Source organism: Haliotis asinina, chromosome 16 (genome assembly GCF_037392515.1).
Source record: "Haliotis asinina isolate JCU_RB_2024 chromosome 16, JCU_Hal_asi_v2, whole genome shotgun sequence".
Lineage (NCBI taxonomy): Eukaryota > Metazoa > Mollusca > Gastropoda > Lepetellida > Haliotidae > Haliotis > Haliotis asinina.
The window spans coordinates 16980518-16996504 of record NC_090295.1 but is presented as its reverse complement, the minus strand read 5'-3'; the positions used below and the strand labels follow the sequence as shown (position 1 = coordinate 16996504).

The 15987-nt window shown below is 38.3% G+C and overlaps 2 protein-coding genes across 5 annotated transcripts in view; both read right to left on the bottom strand.

Moving 5' to 3' along the window:
• The window catches only part of LOC137268878 (short-chain dehydrogenase/reductase 3-like), a 308772-nt gene that overhangs the window by 64722 nt on the left and 228063 nt on the right, over window positions 1-15987 (bottom strand). The window lies entirely within an intron of this gene.
• The window catches only part of LOC137268873 (D-glucuronyl C5-epimerase-like), a 307371-nt gene that overhangs the window by 99363 nt on the left and 192021 nt on the right, over window positions 1-15987 (bottom strand). For all 4 annotated transcript variants that reach the window (XM_067803455.1, XM_067803456.1, XM_067803457.1 and 1 more), the window contains one exon: window positions 2343-2410. The gene's annotated coding sequence lies outside the window, so the exon portion shown is untranslated. The remainder of the gene's footprint in view (window positions 1-2342; window positions 2411-15987) is intronic.

Genomic DNA, 15987 nt, shown 5'->3' with positions numbered 1-15987 from the left:
TAGTAAGCGTATTTTAGGGTGACCTCTTGTCCTTGTTATTTCTGTTTGATAATGGAAAAGAAACAACAAAAATGCTAAAACCTGATAGCATATCAGTTAAAGTTTGTGACACACGTACCTAAATAAAATTAACCTAAATAAGGTTAACCAAATTCATGAAGTCATTTTTTTAAATTATCTCCTTCAGTTTTAAAACTGATAACAAATGTTCCTTTTCTCCCAATGACCTTAAAACAGCAATATTTTCATAAGAGTGGATAATATTCAAAGTTTACATCATCTGTGCACACACTATTTTTTTTCCCCAAGTCTATACTTGCCATCATACTCCCTAGTGGGTGTTTCTACACAACAGAGTCGCCTTCTTCATCTGTGACCCATTTACACATTTTACGGCATTTGTTGTTACATATTTAATCATCACAAACTAATTAACATACAAATCAGAAACCTTTTTGGTTTGTTTTAATGAGGTGGCAAAATTCCATTTGAGTGAGGAGTGTTTTGTATCAGTTAACATTAAGTCTATAAATCTTTTATTATCCCGTGTGTTGATTTGAAACTTGGGTCTTCAGTCTGTGAGTAAATGTTTAAACCACAAGGCAACCACACTCTGCACCTCAACTTTATGCTCAAAGGCAAGCATTCTCCCACCATTATCATAAACATGGGGGACACCATAGATGGTTTTTACAGCCTACAAACTCATACTTTTTCCCCTTGCCCCACAACCTCAAGTTGAATGCAAATAATTTCAAAACAGGTATAAATGAAGTTGAACATGAATATGTGTCTGAATTCTCCTTTTCTTTCTCAGGTATTGTTGTAAATGTGCTGTAAATGTTGACAGTATTGTGCCTTTTATACATGAATGAGCTGTCAAGGTGAAATGTGAAGGGCTAAGGCTGCCTCCCTGGAGAACCCATAGCAAAGGACAGTCAAGATGGCCACATAAAACACAATTCTCCATAAAAAGCCTTTGCTAGAACTGACCCATTATTGTAAATCAAACAAACAATTGGCAACAGAACTACAAATAACAAATGAACTTTCTTTTGTTCTGTTCATAGTAATAACAGAAAATACACATTTTGAATTTATATCAATTTTGACAAAGTTACAAAAGGAACAAAAATTCAAACTGGAGGTGTGTAAAGAGTTACTGTCAGCACTGGTTTGTAAGAAGATATAAACTACAGTATATTTACTGGCTACCAGGGCAAAATATGTGAATGGCTTCGAAAGCAGGAATTGTAATGAAACCTTACCTTGTCCCACATTGCTGAACATAATGAGAATTACTCTGGTTGCTACATATCATATGCCACAGGTATGAATGGAATAGCTGAGATTGTTAGAAGTAGTAGTCCGTCCATTGTTTAATAAAACAAACTTGAAACCATTCAACTTGCAGTGGAACTCATATGTCTAAGTGTCACCCAGGCTTGTTTCAACTGGTAACTGGGGCAGACAATGACCTGGTACCTCCGAACAGCAAGTTGGAGGCAAACCTATTGTAACCTAAAATCCCCACCGAAAGACAAGCACAGGTTGCTGAAAATTTGCCTGTCTATAAAATAAAAGCACAAATTTCTAGAGACATATCATAAGCTAGAATTCCCACAGAAGCACAAGAACTTTTTGTTGGGGATACATTGTAGCCTAAAATACAAACACGGAGACAAGCACAGCTAGCTGGAGGTTTGCTGTGTTCATATTAGGGCAGTAACTATGCATCAAACTATCAATGGATTGCAACTGCTAATTCTCCGATCGATTGGAATTAATTGATGGTGGAATGAGAAAAGCTATTGATGTAACAATGGTATGAGTGACTATTGATAGTTTTTGTAGTCTTTGACTTCCATTGATAAATGCACAGCTCAAAACACACCTAGTACCAGAGTGATTTAGCATTATCCAACCATTTCACCTCTTAAACAAACTTGATCCAGGTTTCAAATTTCTGGTCAGTTATCAAAAGAGACTTAAACTACTTCAGCTTGGTGTTATTTCATGTAAACAATACATTCCTTTGGAAATAACTTCCAATAAGACACAATAGTATGTTGTTGCAATAGACTATTGTTATCACAATAATTGTTCCCCCCCTTCCCCCCTGCCATAGTCACCCCTAGTTCATACAATGCCAACAGAGAAACAAGCACAGGTTGTGGACGTATGTCACGGACAAGTTCAAGTTCACAACATTCCAGCAAAATTACATTATTCAAGCTGACAGATTCAAAGACTCCCTCTCTTTCTGGAAACAAAAAACCTCTGAAATCAATGAAACTATTCCATTTGAAAAACTGCTGGACAGAGATATACAGAGTACTTACCCTGAAATGGTCACTCACTCTGGTAATACTGTCAGGGTCATTCTCTCCTACAGTTTACGCATGTATATCTGAAAATGACATGAAATATACGTTAGTCCGGAAGGAGATTGTACAAATGGATTACAAAAACCCAAGAAGAATGAAAGCTTAAAGACATTAACTAGATAAATTACTCTCCAGCTCCTAACACAGCCCCTCACTTGATGAATAATTGACCGATGTGAGAGTGTTTACAGTAGTGACGCACGTTATTGACATCATTTTAACGAGTGTCCATTTCAATTTTCAAGGAAGGCTGTTTTATCATTATTTCAATAAATGATGTGATTTCTGCCAGTAAATTGTACCATAAAAGCAATTTGATTATGAAATTGCCTCTAATGATGCCCATTCGGTTAATACAACCTTTTAAGGAAACACCATTCAGTGAAAGTTTGTTGAAATGAAATATTGATGAATTTTCTATTTAAGTTTCGCTGATGCTATTTGTAACCATATTATTTTATTTTGTGCTGTTATACTTTACAATCAAACATAAATTACTTCTCTGTCAGGAAACAGTTTTGATGTAATACTCTTCAAGACTGCATTCATAATAGATACAATATTAGCCTTATAAGAATTTTATGGATCAAAGACTAAAATTTCAGCATTAATAACAGTTCAGTGATCCAGTTGTCACAGACATGACTTCCTTTTGATAGTTTCCTTGACCTTTTAGCCATAAAATGCCGACCAATAAAACTAAAACATGCAGAACTCAATAAATCCAAAACCAACAGCGATGTAAACCGCAAGTGTGGTAAAAATGTCCGAACATAAAACATATTATTATATGCCTTATGGCGCTAATCTCTGACATAAAGACACTCCTCAACTTTATATCTGGTCCCCTCAAGTCCTTTTGAATGGTTCAAGTCAGTAAACATGCGCTGACTCAGCAAAATATCTCTCACAAACTAACATTGCCTATGATCCAAAGGGTTCTAAACACCTGTAAACTGTGGAGATCTCTTTCTGTATCCCCTGGATTCTGACACCTTCACAATGGAACTCCCATATCTGTATCCTGTATCCTTTAAACCTCGTACAAGATCGTACGCCTTGCGTTCAAAATTGCTGATGTTGCACTAACTGACAAACATACCATTTCATGTTTGATAGGGATGACAATATCTTAACTGTAAATGCTATGTAAGAACACGCTTTAGAAACAAAAGTATGATATGTTCAAACTTGAACACCTTAAGTCTGGATAAAAGCACAGCTACATCGTCAGAGAATAAATTATCCACAATGCTTCATGAAACATTACCAAGTTATTGTGACAGAATTTAACAGTTAGGCTCTTGTTTTATTAGTATCAATCACCAGTTTGTTTAATGTTCGGTGTCTCTCACCAACGTTAAAGCCACATGACTTTGGCCCATAAATAACAGTGAAAACACTCTCTCTGTACCTCTAAACCCATGATTGTTATAAAAGGCGACAAAACAACTGGGTGGTCAGGCTCATGGACTTGGTTGATACATGTCATTGTACATCAGTTGCACGGACTGATGCTCACACTGTGCATCACTGGCCATGGATTGTTTGTTCCAGACTCAATTATTTACAGGTGGCCATCATACACCTTGAATACTCCTAAGTGCAGTATAAAACTAAACTCACTCACTCATAATAGATTTCTGTTAAAAGCAGTTTATTGTACAAATCTGACTATGTCTCAAGTATGTGTCTATTAATGACTGTCAAAATGATGATAATTGGGACCAGACAATCCAGTGATCGATATGGTTAAAAATAAAGACATTACACAAACTTCTGAAGTGGAAGAGCAAGATTTGCTTTTTGTATTGTTCAGTAATATCTTATCACCTTCCTGTTGACTTCATGAGGCATACTACAAAAATCCATCATTATGTCACCTGATTACTGCCTCTGAACCAAACACTGCATGCTGCATGAGACGAGTGTGACACGAACCCACACATCACATCTTTCCTAATGCAAGCACTCCTGTCTAATAGCCCCATCACCATATGGCATGAAGGAGACTTATCTGTGATAAAACCGTCATAGCTTATATAGCCTCTAACCCACGGAATACCTTTTAACCCCAGGAAAACCTCAAACCCATTGAAATTAACATGTCAAGCATGGAACTAAGCAGGTTTTGCTCTAGAGTGACTGGTAGAAAAAAACACTTCATTCTGTTTTATGTTTCTTTGTAATCAGCAAGTCTAGATATGCAGACAGTCTTTGGAACAAAATAAGCATCTCTTTAAAGACGGGCATGGTCAAATATTTTTGCATGTCATGCCAAAGACCCAGGTATGATTCCACAGTTGTATGAAGACAATTTCTGGTGTCTCCCACTGGGATATTGGTGGAATACAGCTAATAACGTTGTAAAACTAAACTCACTCACTAAAAAATACACTGACCCAAAAAAGAAACGCATAGCTGAAATCTCATTTTTAAAGTAGATTTTTTCGGAAAATATGGAATGGAATGACAAGTAATGTAAATATTAAGTGTTTTTATAGTCAATACAACCAAAACAGACAAACAAACACAACCTCTGGTGATTATTCGCCACACCACAGCACCTTGAAAACGCTTTGTATAATCTGCACATGGGAAAATCTGAAAGCATTATGCACGTGCAAATGCAGGATCTCAATCTTGATTATGATGGCTATAAAAGGGGACAGGTCCTGTTGCGATTCATTCTTCGAATTTCTTTCTATGCGACACGAAAAATGCCAAGGTTAAATGAAGAAAACAGAAATAGAGCCATTGGACGTCTGGAAGCTGGGTAAAGTCAGTCATCAGTTGCCAGTCGTCTGAATGTGAGGCAGAGCACGATTTCCCGTCTCTGGCAACGATACACGCAACACAACTCGACCAGAGACCGTCCAAGGAGTGGGAGACCAAGGGTGACAACTCCAGCACAAGACCGCTACATCCGGGTGCTTCATCTGCGTAATCGGGCCGTCACTGCTACGTATACCGCTGATCACGTTCCTGGGCTGCGTAGAGTCTCTCCACAAACCATCAGGAATCGCCTAAGAGAGCATGGAATTCGACCTATGCGACCTCATGCAGGACCTGTTCTGCATCCCCATCACCGTCGTGCACGTCTTCAGTGGTGCAGGAACGTTCGGGCATGAAACCTCTTGAATTGGAGGAGGATCTGGTTCAGCGATGAGTCACGTTTTCTGCTGTACAGACATGATGGAAGGATGCGTGTTTACAGACGTCGAAATGAGAGATATGCTCGACAGTGCGTTCGTGAGGTCAACAGACACGGTGGTGGAGGTGTAATGATGTGGGGGGGGCATATCTATGAACGGCAGGACACAGTTGGTGCATGTGCAAGGGAATCTCAATGCTGTACGCTACCGGGATGAAATTCTGAACCGTCATGTTGTTCCTACAGTTGACACTAGAAGGGAAATTTTCCAGCACGACAATGCAAGACCGCACACAGCACGCATTACCACGGATTACCTTGCCAACAACAACATTACAGTTCTTCCATGGCCCTCAAAATCGCCGGATTTGAACCCAATTGAACATTTATGGGACCAATTGGGTAAACGGTTATGACGTCGACAGCCGCAGCCACAGACACGTCTACAGTTGGTGAATGCGTTGCGAGATGAGTGGAGAAGAATCCCACAAAGGCGGATACGACGTCTTATACAGTCAATGCCCAGGCGATGCAGAGCAGTGATTGATGCCCGTGGTGGTCACACCAGATACTGACTTTCTCACTATGCCATGGAAAATAGAGACGCTTAATACCACTGTGAATGATTGTATATGTCTTGACACACATTTGTTAATACCCGTGTGAATTATCATTGCTCAAGTTCCATTACTTTTTGTGCAATTTAAGTTAATAAATCATCTCTCATAACATTGGATTTTCACCTATGCGTTTCTTTTTTGGGCCAGTGTACTATCGCTAATTTTTATTGGAGGATAAAATAATCACATTTAAATATAAAATGATCTCCAACGTGATGAGAGATTCATTTGGGGCTTTGGCATTGCAGAGAGGGATGGGCAGAGGGAAAAATACTATGGTTCAGGACTGTGAGACAGACTAGTCCTGTACGATATTGCTGGAATATCTATCCTCAGCATGACAGGAACATTGGAAGCTTCTGTGTCTTCTGTTAATGATACTGATACTACATCATGAAACTAATAATAATTGTCAAAAAACAATATTATAAATATCTATCAAAAAATGCACTTCAACTCATATTAGACCTGGTTAGAATTGACTTTCGGTAACCAATGCTTGTAATAAGATGGTAAGAGGCAAGGATCAGGTGGTCAAACTTGCGGACATGGCTGACAAACCTCATTGTATCCCAATTGTGTAGATCAATGTTCATGCTGTCAATCGCTGGACTGTCTGGGAGAGACTTGTTTATTTACAGACCAACACAAAATAGCTAAAATAAATTGATAAGTGTGGAGTAACACTCACATATATTATTGTTTCACTCTCTATAGCATACATGACAAAAGGCTATGTGTAATTTGTTTAGGATATGATACATTACACTTATCAATGCTGACAGGTTGAGCAATAACAGGAATTCTGCACTGGCTTGAGACTCAGAATAAATTGGGATAAAGTTTGATCCTAAAATTGCAAGCAAATCAACTTGGCACAGGAGGTTATTCTTATCAGCAGTTTATTTTGTTAGAATGTTAGTGGTGTGATAAACGGTGCTTTTTTTTAACTGCTACAACTAAGGTACTGAAAATATCTACTTGACTCTTATCTTTTCTTAAACAAATGTTTAAAGGGTAGCTTCTAATGCTTTGTATAAAATACTTGTCATGTCCATGTTGCTGAGTTTGTATATTTGACAGACTTAAGATAATTAAATTCAGCAAGCAATGACTGATATTCACGACATTCAGATGTGACTGAATTGTGTATATTTTGTTATTCTAAATAGTCAATTACACAATATTTGAAACAATACAATAAAATTTAAAAATTAAACTGACTTCCATCAGCTTCAAATGATCACAACTGAGCTATACTTTGTCATATTTCTTACACTTAAAAACTAATCACAACAACATTCCATAACAGCATAATCATTACGATACTGCCCGCTTTTACCAAGAATTGTGATCGAAAAACGTAACATGTAAACTTTTTAAACTACATCAGACATGTTAAAAACATTAATGAAAAAAAACAACAAAAAATGAGTGACTGTGCCATGACACACAATTTAAAGAAATTATAAAGAAGAATGTCACACTTCATTCAAGGCTGAAATGATTTCTTTTAAAATGAGTGTGAGTTTGATACATGAATGTTGATATATGGGATTTAAATCCTAAAATTCCTAAGACTAGCATCTGTGTGAAGTTTTTTTTTTTCATAACCACAAATCTGCAATGGTTATATTCTGCTAAGTGGAAAGGATACCGTGCTAAATAAATGATATGTCTTGTCAATATTTTATGAGTATCACATCATCATCATCATCATCGTCGTCGTCGTCGATGTCGATGTTGTCATCATCGTCGTCATCATCATCATCACCGTCATTGTCATCACCATCAATTACATCATCACCGACAAATATCAACTGCATAATCACCACCACAACCATTAACACGAATCATCAATGATCATCATCATCATCATTTATCCACAAGCAATACCATCAGTCATAATAATCATCAACTCCATATAAAAGGAAACACCAAGCAAGCAACCAAGAAGTGGTTGACAGGGGTAAAGCTATCCAGTTTCTGGGAGCTGTTTTATAATCTAATCAGATCAGGATTATTGCTATTATGCTGGGGACCAATGTAAACAATCCCACAAAAGCTTCTCCATCGTATAACATGGGTGATGTAACAGTAGTCTTACCCCCTGCTTGGAGAATGGTATACGATGTCGCTATGACAACACAATGTGGGCTGAACAAACAAAGCAGAATGTATCCTCCTTGCTTCACACTCTCCTCAACTCTTGGATTCTAGGTAAAAACATGCATGATCACCAAACAAACACACAACTGCCCCAAGAACATACACACGTGGTCATGATCGTGCACAGATGAACTGCGAGATGGCCATGTGGAAACACGTGGAAACAATAACCTTCCACGTAACATTTCGGCTGGATTCACCTTTTGCAACTTCTGTCAGAAAGAGCAAAGATCGGAACCATTTACGTATATTGTAAGGCAATACATTTGAACTCCATTGTGTTGGTTTAGTCTATACATGATGTTCTCATTGTCACCACAGACAGCAAGGTCTCAGTGCTCTATTGTTGATACATGTACTCAGCCCTTGGAAACTTCTACATAACAAGGAAAAGACCTCCATAGTTGAAGAGGACTTCCACTTCCTTATGTGCTCAGTGACGTAAGTGGGTGGTGCAGTAGTCTAGTGGGAGTGGTAGGGTAGCAGAGTGGATAAGCAGTCTTTCATAATGCTCAACACCATTCTCAACACCTGAGTTCCATTGCCCATGTGTGAGGACCATTTCTTGTGTCCCTTACCGTGATGTTGCTGGAATATTTGGCTAAAAAGTGGCATACAACCTCCCTCCCTGACTGATCGAATCAATCACTCACTCATGGTTATATCACTTGCTTATCATGAAATCATGAAGAACAACTGATTTTGTTCTTCAAATTCTTATCACATTTGAAGTCCATTTGCAGTGTCTCCTGTTGTGGTAGTTCTGGAAAATTGCTCAAAAAGCATCGTAAAAACTTACTCACTCTGAGCAAAGATAATTTTAATGGATATTGTTGTTTCTGCCTGATATTGGTGATAGAATCAACATCGAAAAGGTCAACAAATGCACACAAGTAGTAGCTGTTACCAACTTTAAGATACCAATCAAACAACTTTTGCATTTTGTATCAATAATTTATGCCTTCTAATGACTTATTTGAAATATTTAATAACCACATTATTTGCTAATTCTAGCTTTGTAAACCATTATTATAATTTGTTCGTCATCATTTATTACTATTTATTTTGCTCTGCAAAACAATATGATTATGAGTGAATGGTCACTGACATCATCAAAACATATTTGCAGGAGAGATGAACCTGATTCAAACGATTATAAAACACACCTCAGCATATTGGACCGTACACTTAAACATACTGATTGAATGTACACAATAATTGTGTTCATGTGACTTTTAGCAATATTCCAGGAATATTCCACATTGAACCTGGGTCTTTGAATGGTCATTGACATCATCAAGACATATTTGCAGGAGAGATGAACCTGATTCAAACGATTATTAAACACACCTCAGAAAATTGGACTGTACACTTAAACATACTGATTGAATGTACATAATAATTGTGTTCATGTGACTTTTAGCAATATTCCACAGTAGAAGACACCAGAAATGGGCTCCACACATTGTACTAATGTGGAGTATTGAACCTGGGTCTTTGGTGTGAACAGAGGACATTTCATCTCACTGCAACATGAACTGCCCCTGCACATAAAAACAAAAGTTCTATATGCGCTTGTGATGTGGTATTGGGATTCAGTGCCTAACAATGTACATTGTACTAGTATCATCATATTTACAGTGAATACTGGCAGACATCATTTCGAAGATTGTCAGACATTGATGCATTCAGCCACCATCTCTGCACAAGGTCACAGCTCAAGGTCAAGGTCACCCCTATTCCAAACCCAATCCCCACTGGAGACAGACTAGCTCACTGTCTAAGAAAGTCGAAGACTGCATAACCACCAACAATCTTCCCCCAAAAGTAAAAGTAAAAAAGGGTTTCAGTTTCATCAGCAGTAATAAAACCAAATCATGAGAGTCCCGTAAACTAATCATGCTTGGACTAGACAAATCAGAAGAGACACCATGACATCAAGTCCCTGTTTTCCAAAGTGACTGTATCTCCAATACAAAAGCAGGCAGTGGGGTAGCCTAGTGGTTCAAGTGTTCACTTTCAATTCCCCACTTGAAGACAATCTGGGAAGGCCATTTCTGATATCACCACTGTGATATCGCTGAAACATTCCTAAAAGCATCATTTAACTAAACTCACTCACTCATAACACAGTAGTTGGTAATATCATTTAGATCTAATTAGTCAGTGAAATGACAAATCTGGAAAATCTGTTTCACAGGCAGCAACCCATAAAAATGTCACCAGAAACATGCTAAAACTGCAAATTGGGTAAATTAATCATGAAATGTGGAAACGTGCTTATCCAAACTAACTAGAAATTAATTAATATTTAACTGCAGAAACTAGACATTGTGGCCAACCAATATCCAGACCAGATTTACTGTAGGAATGAATCACGAGCATCCCTGTGAAGTTGGAGTTCTTGGCAATCCTCCTTGGGGTGAGTAGAGAACCACACGTTGTTGAGCACTTTCATCATTTGAACATAGGCTAATGTAACATCATTGAGTGGAAAAACAACATCGTCAAGTTTTTTTTTCATTTCACAGATAGGGCACAGGTGCAGCCAGTTGGGGGTAGATATGCTCTGTGAGATAGAGGAAAAGGGTTCAAAGTCTGGTTTAAAGTCTGAAGATGGTTTACACAAAACAGCCTCACAATTGCTATGTTTTCCCATATTGAGTAACACTAAGCAAGTTTCTATGAAGTACATTCTGTGTTGTGATGTTATTTTATTTTATGCAACGCTCAGCAATATTCCACTCTGGGCAAAGTTCCATATGTCAGCTAATTATCAGTCAGGTATGTTAAAATCAGAGACTGCTATTATTATTGTCATGATGAGCAAATACCAACAAATCAGGAAAGTAACCAACCTGTCTCAGTGTGTTTTGTTGCATAACTTAGCAATATTCATAACCTGTAAACTGACTCCAGACCAGGCAATCCAGTGACTTGACACTAGCACATCCTGTGCAGTGAGGGATTAAACACCTAATCTTTCTGTATGGTTTTGTTGCTAGCAATATTGTATCACCTTCATATTGAATCTGTACAAGGCAAACCAATGATTGATATCATGAACACCAATCCATATTTGCAATGATTGAACGACACACCATCAACCAAGCTACAAAATCTCACCAACCAATCCATGGCTCCACTTCTTATGACAGAAGTGGACAGTGTTTGACTGGAACAAAACAAGTTATGAATCTCCTTAAGGACAGGGGTGGAGGGGTAGAGTACTGGATAAAGTGTTGTCTTGTCACATAGAACACCCAGGTTTGATTTCCCACATAGGTACAATGTGTAAAGCACATTTCTGGTGCCTCCGACCATGATATTGCTGGAATATTGCTAGAAGCAGCATAAATCCACACTCCCTCTAAACAGGAATCCCAACAGGTTAACAGTCATGTCAGTGCTAATGATCTAAATATGGATCATGCCATGCCATGACCCAGTCACAAGTCAGAGACATGAAAATCCAGAAGAACAAATGGTTTTAGATTCAAGATTCATCAGAAATTCTCTGTGGACTGGTTGAAAAGAAGACAAAAATGATGAGTGATCATGCAAAAACTCCAGCAGTAACACCAGAAAAATGCTTCATGCTTTGTAATGCTGTTGAAACAACACCCCACAATCATCATGATCAACGAATGCTATTACCCCACACTGACCTTCTATCCATACCTCAGTCAAAGCGCCATCCTGAGATGATCAAATATTTGACTTATTAACTTACTCTATCTGACCATCCTGAGAATTACCTCAATAAACCACTTCTATTAATCCAATCAGGTGACAGTAAATGGTCTCCAAGCAACATGATTCCTTTAACCCTGTCTTGTCCAACAGCTCTACGTCCTGATGACCAGTGGGTTCCTCTGGATCCAGCCTAAGTCAACAGGAGCCAGAGATACAATATTCTCCCCGGGAGATAACAGACAATACAGCATGGTTCTCGTCATGTTTGGCCAGACAGGTGAAGTATATGATCTCGTATATACACCCAAGGGGGTTATCACTGACATGGAAAGGGTTACAACGCTTTGTGGAAATGAATGGAGGAGAGAGGCTATCACTTTGGGATGAGAGTAAAACCATGTTCAATTTGCCAGTACCATTCACATACAGAAATGGTCATCTGTAGAAGGAAGTGGAAGAGAACTGGGGGTGGGGAAGTGGGGGATGCAGAAGAGAAGAAGGGTGCAAGGAAAAGAAAAAGTGAGAGAATGAGGAAAGGAAAGATTATTAGAAGCCTTCCCCTCCATTGGGTGATGGAGAACTGGAGAATGGAGAAGCGTGCAAGGAAAAGAATAAGTGAGAGAATGAAGGAAGGAGAGATTATTAGAAGCCTTCCCATCCACTAGGTGATGGGGAAGTGGAGAATGGAGAAGGGTGCAAGGACAAGAATAAGTGAGAGAATGAGGAAGGTGAGATTATTAAAAGCCTTCCCTCCTCTATCACAATGCTAATCCGAAAATAATATTCAAATTGTAACTTTCTCATTAGAAGACGTCAAAACTGTGTCTTTTCTCATGGCAACCAAATTTCTTTCCCCTATTAAAATTGTTCCCACTCTTTGTAATAAAGTACCAGTGCCAAATTATGTATGAATATCAGATATCCAATTCACTTCTGAATTTAAAATAGTGCCTTGAGTGAAATAATATTCACTGCAGAATGTCATTCACTTCTGAATAACTCTTGTTCGCTAAACTTAATTGTCTGGGTATGTGTTTGTCATTTAGAAGGAAGAGTGAATGAAATGTTGTAATGAAATGACTTACAGGGCACCTGGATATTGGTTTTCACTCACTGAAGCAAGGGAGTGAGTTTGGTTTCACACCGCTTTCAGCAAATATTCCAGCAATATCACTACAGGGGAAACCAAAAATGTCCCCATATGTGGTATCGCACCCATGTTTTCACCATGATGAGCGAACGCTTTAACTACTAGCCTACCCTACTGCCCCTCTCGCTCATGAAAAAATATCAGACCACTTTAAAAAATCCCTTGCCACAATATTCACGATGTCACAAGGATTTGTTTGTGAAGTTGTTCACAATAAAGTATTTAAGCATCTTTTTTTTTCAAGCTTTCTTGCAAATTATCATTGCCATGAAGATCCCACATGCAATAAATCTTTAAAAGTACCTCACCTGTCCACAAGATTAAAGAATGCAATTATAGGGGGCAAATAATCAATAATGTTAAATATCTCAAAGGTTTCTCTTTTTAATCTCTTTACAAGAAGGGCTGTTCACAAGAAAACTGCAACAAGTGATCCATACATCGACTTTGAGTGTTCTACTACAGCATGACAATATCGGAATAATAACTATCTTGACACAAGCATATCCTCCTTAACATCCTCTCTTGGCATATAATACCACTTCTTAATGAGCATACCAGGTCTACACACTGAGCTATCAAAGTCCATATACTCAAGCTTATCTGGGCTGAACAGAGGGTAGTGTGAGATAACTGCCCATCAGATCACATAAACCTCTTCTTGGGAGGTTGGGACTTATTAACCATAAAATACTGATCCCCCAAGATTTGAACCCAGACTGGCACTCGACATCACACACCTGCTTGCCTAATTGAGCATGTAAGCTCGATCAGGAATTAATAGAGTAAAGAGCGTATTGATGATCCCCCTACATGTCTGACATTGTGTTCTGGGACTACATGGAACAGATGATGTAACGTGATCACTTTCGCAAGTAGGAGGCCATCTTGGCTTCAAAGGAGAAGGTCTCTTGAACAAGTAAGTGTGTTGATATTTCGGAGGTTTCAGACACATTAAGCTATTCTGGATTCATATCTTATTATTTTGTGAGGAATGGATATTACCTCTTCAAACACGATTGCTTACCTGTTACTTCTTGATGCTTGGCTTATGTTCCATGAAACCTTGTCAGAACCATTTCAAAAGGGAACATTGAGGAGTGAGTGAGTGAGTGAGTGAGTGAGTGAGTGAGTGAGTGAGTGAGACCAGCAAAATTAAATTAGTCTTTTTCCAGCATGTTTGTGACAGATATCCCGATATGTTGTTTTTAAGTGGTGATTTTTGTATAATCGACATCTCACGTGTGTAGCTACACATGAACGTCGCTCGTATCAATTAATATAATAATAATAGAGAAGTTTGAAATTCAAAGAGCTCTCCCCATCGATCATTACACCAACTTCTAAATAACACTCAAAGAAGTTAATGCTGCTTTTTTAGGCTGAACTATGATATCATTATCTAAATGGATAATCTACATGGATAATCCCTGTCATATGATACAAAAACAGATCAGTCCCCCATCTCCATGGTGACAAGCACCATGACAACAAGAACCACCATCTTTTAAGATCTAGTGTGATCAGCTGGCAGCTGAATCAAGACTCCCACTGCCCCACAAAGGCGGTCAAGTGGACAACACCACAAAATATGGGGGAGGAATCACTATTGAACAGAGATGTGATATGAAAGACAAGAACAGATAACATTGGTAATCACCACATCAAAGATTGTGTGGGCAGATCTGGCTTTGAACAGTATTTCCGTTCTGTCAAGGAATGTCAACTTCATTAAGATTGGAACTAATCACCATGTGAAGCAGAACCTTGAAACACATCCATACAACACACTAGCATCGGGATGGAGTGATAGACAAACAATAGCATCGCTATATCTGGACTTCGAACCATGGGACGCTAAGTGCTGACATGACTTTTACAGGATCAAGGGGATAAGTTTTGAAATCTCTTTATTGTTAATTACGCAAGTTGAATACATGTGTCTTGACAATACAAGTGAATATTTTCAATGTTCATTCTTGGAGGGATTCAGGTTAGTATAGATTCTCAGTACCAATTCCATAAAATAGATGAGTTAGAGAGTGAGTTTCACATGTACAATATTGTTGCACTTCAAAAATTGCAATCCATTAGTGCTGAAGACTCAGGGGATACCAATACATCTGTGCTTCCAACCACTGGCAGCTGAGTGAGTGAGTGAGTGAAAGGGTGAGTGAATGAGCAAATGTGCAAGCTTGTTGAACTTAATTCCCCTTCTAGCAATATTCCAGCAATATTACACTTGGGGGACCCCAAACGTGTTTGACATGATTACTATAGCTGTTAGTATACACTGACATATTTGGGGAACTGAACCCTAGCCCTTCATGGATACAGTTTTTTATTTGTGGTCACCAGACCTGAATATGAATGAATATTTACAATTTTTAATCTGAGCATGTTTTACTTGAGCCCTTATTAAAGTGAGATATGCAAGAATGGAACATGGTAGTCTGCAATGGCTGCACATGGTACTGTGGATTATAATTATTAGTGTATTATATACCAAATTTGAGTGTTATGTCAGATCACTAGTAAAATATTACTATGACAAATTAACAGTCAACATTGGGGCTCCATATTGTGCACCAATTACTTAAGTACAATATTATATTTGTGAATAATTATTTGTATTCGTGACCCAATATTCATGATACATATCATATTCACCACATAGTGCATTAATTGCAGCCCTAATGATTACCCATAAGAGAAGAGAAACAAGACCATCACCGAGCCAAGCAAACAGCTCAACCACAAAGCCACACCATGTCCTCCTCAGATAGTAAAGTCGGCTGGGGAATAATTCCA